The 3,506-nt window shown below is 34.4% G+C and overlaps 1 non-coding gene across 1 annotated transcript; it reads left to right on the forward strand.

Moving 5' to 3' along the window:
* The first annotated feature begins 2,781 nt into the window (after positions 1-2,781).
* LOC139873866 (small nucleolar RNA R71) lies at positions 2,782-2,888 on the forward strand. Its single transcript, XR_011767579.1, has one exon. It is a non-coding gene; the product is annotated as a small nucleolar RNA R71 (small nucleolar RNA).
* The last annotated feature ends 618 nt before the right edge of the window (positions 2,889-3,506 follow it).

The following is a 3,506-nucleotide window of genomic DNA, read 5'->3' on the forward strand; positions in this document are numbered from 1 at the left end:
AAAATAATAATACTAATACTATTAAGAATAAGATTAATAATAATAATCTTAATAATAATAATAATAATAATAATAATAATAATAATAATAATAATAATAATAATAATAATAATAATAATAATAATAATAATAATAATAATTAATAAAATAAATACGGAGTAAAATGAATTGAATCAGAAGTAGAAATGGTCGAGCTTTTATAGTGTTGGCCTGAAATTGTCTGCCATGCGATCGCATGGTTTACTAGGCTTCTGGCCATGCGATCGCATGGCCACCTGTCTCCAGCTCACATCTTTTTGTGTCTTTGTTCATCGACATAATTTTATAATATATATAATTTAAATAATTTAAATTAATTAATTATATATTATATTATATTATATTCTCGTGTATATGTGACTTGTAATTTTTATTCCGATGTCTTGTCGTTTTTAAAGCGATTGTTTTAAAAGCAAAGATTTTTGGGTTTTTTAATTTTTTTGGTATACTTTAGATCAATAAAATTAAAAATAATGATAACAAAATTTTTCGCCCCGCCCTCGGGTAAAGTAATTTCGGTTCCATGACCTAGTCGTCAACTTACGATGAATTTTAGAAATCATTTTTTAAACTTAATGAAATAAAGTAAATTTTGTTTTTAAATTCACACAAAAATTTATTTTTAAAAGCCTATAAATTTCATACAAAACCTACAAAACAAAAAATTCAGAATGAGGGGAGAAAACTAGTTCTTTAGTGTCTGCTAGTGGAAAAGACCCATCGGATTCCATTCTTGGAACTACACGAGAACAGAACAACTAACCCTAGACAGCATTATTTCTTATAACATTTGAATCTCCCCACACTTAGGTAGCTGTCGTGTCGAATTTGTGATTAACTTCATTGTCAATTTCTCTTGGACCATAAGCAACTTGCATATCTGTGACTTTTGCTTTAAGCCATTGGTCGGATTCCTGTGTAATATCTACAAATTCAACTAGTTTTGCCTTTTCTTTAGGCGATAGATTAAATACTAACCGGTTACATAACTTAAAGTTTCCCTTGGTTCTAGCATCGCGAATCCGTTTAATAAGTTTTTTCATTGAACTGTTAATAACGGGGTCATTTAATTTCGTATCAACAACGGGATTCTTTGTTATCAGGTCATCATTAAGTGTTACTTCATCTTCCCTACACTTAGGCGTTTTATTATTGTTAAGCACTACCGTTGGAGTTGGTAAAACAATATGCTTCTCATTGATCGTTTTTATCGGTTCAACGGTTTTAGTTGGTGGAGATTTAGACTTTCGAATCATAAAGGTGATCGATTTTTCACCATTACTAAGTGTCATTCTACCCTCTCTTACATCAAATAACGCTCCGGTGGACGCTAAGATTGGTCGACCTAAAATTAGAGGAATGTTTGGGTCCTCTTCTATGTCAATGACAATAAATTCAACTAGAATGGTTAAATTACCTACTTGAATGGGTAGGTTGTCAGCAATTCCAACTGGGTGCCTAATTGTTTGATCAAAGAGTCGAACACTCATTTCTGTTGGACTTAGCTCACCTACACCTAATCTCTTATATAATGAAAGAGGCATAACACTCACACTACTACCTAAATCTGCTAGTGCATCATACATAACACAATCACTAAGTAGACAAGGAACAATAAATTCACCCGGATCACCCAACCTGGGTGGAGGTTTCGGTGGAACTGTCTTCACCGGGTTTATTTTTACGGTTTTTGTTTCTTGTACTTTCTTATTCTTCTTCTTCTTTCCAGAGGTATCACAAACTTTATTACCTATTACTTGCTCATACTCAACTCCTTTTCTTAGAAACGGGATGGGTGGTTTGTATGGTGCCACCACTGGCTTTACATACTCAGGTGGTGGTGGTGTTGTAACTTCTTCATTGTTACTCATATCTAAAACCTTCCCATCTTCTGGTGTTGGTTTTTCAGAATTCGTTTAAACCATATTAACATTCTCATTCCGAAGATTTACTTCAGTATTACTCGGTAGCTTTCCTTGTTCCCTTTCACTCATCATGCTAGCAAGAGTACCTACGTATTTTTCTAGATTCAAAATGGAAGCTTGTTGAGTTCTTAATGACTGATTCAACCTCTCATTTATTTGGGTTTGAGATGTAATAAATTGTGTTTGAGATTCCATTAGCTTTGCCATTATTTCTTCCAGATTTGGCTTTTTCTCTTCGGTTTGTTGTGGTGGTTTATACAAACCAGGTCTTTGTTGATTGAATGTGTTGTTTTGAGTTGGTTGGTTATTCAGACCTTGTTGGTTATACGAGTTATTGTTGGGTCCATTTGGATTGTAAAGAATGTTTTGATTTCGATTGAAGTTTGGCCTTGGCGGTTGATAATTATTTTGATAATTATTTCCCTGCCTTTAGTTCATGTAGGAAACATTCTCTCGTTGTTCCATCGTTTGTTCAATGTGACAATCTTTCATTAAGTGTGGTCCATTGCATTGCTCACAACTGATTCGTATTGCGTGAATATCTTTAGTCATATTTTCCATTCGTCTCTTGAAAGCATCTATTTTTGGGGAAACGGAATCAAAGTCATGGATAGAATCGACTCTAGCCGCTTTAGATGAATGAAAGATATCTTTTTCCTGATGCCACTCATATGAGTGGGAGGTTGTGTTATCAATAATTTTGTGAGCTTCAGTTGCGGTTTTCTTCATAATGGATACACCAGCTACTATGTCGATGTCTTTTCGTGTAGTAATATCGCATCCTTGGTAAAATATTTGTACTATTTGATAAGTGTCTAAACCATGTTGAGGACATCCTCTCAACAACTTTTCAAATCTTTTCCACGCCTCATATAGAGTTTCATTTGGCTTTTGTGTGAACGTAACAATTTCTCCTTGAAGTCTCACGGCTTTAGATGCCGGAAAGAATTGTTTAAGAAAATTTTCAACTAAAACATCCCATGTATCAATCGCCCCTTCAGGTAACGATTCTAACCAATCTTTGGCTTCTCCCTTTAAAGTTCAGGGAAACAACATGAGATAGATCTGTTCATTCTCAACTTCTCTGATTTTGAATAGAGTACAAATCCTATTAAAGGTTCGAAGATGTTCGTTTGGATCTTCTTTTGGCGTACCACTATATTGGCATTGATTAGTTACCATGTGTAGGATTTGTCCCTTGATTTCATAATCTGGCGCATTAACATCTGGCTTAATAATGGCGTGACCTTGGCCCGTGCGTATGGCTCTCATTCGTTCTTCCATACTTTAAGGTTCCGTTACTTCCATTTTTTAATTTGTTGAATTCGAATCACTAGAGAATTCTGATTTAATGGTTTCTTCCTCGACAATCTCTGGATAAGTAATTTGTGGTTCCGGAGGAATGATAAATGGTTCAGGATCTCTGAATTGTCCTTGAATATCCTCCGGGTTCTCAATTGTGAAATCGGGCTCAAAAAATGGATTATCGGAAATTTGAGTTGGAGAACTTGTTCGACTAGATGATGTTTCTAAAAAAAAAAT

This window comes from Rutidosis leptorrhynchoides, chromosome 10 (assembly GCF_046630445.1).
Source record: "Rutidosis leptorrhynchoides isolate AG116_Rl617_1_P2 chromosome 10, CSIRO_AGI_Rlap_v1, whole genome shotgun sequence".
In the NCBI taxonomy this organism is placed as follows: Eukaryota; Viridiplantae; Streptophyta; class Magnoliopsida; order Asterales; family Asteraceae; genus Rutidosis; species Rutidosis leptorrhynchoides.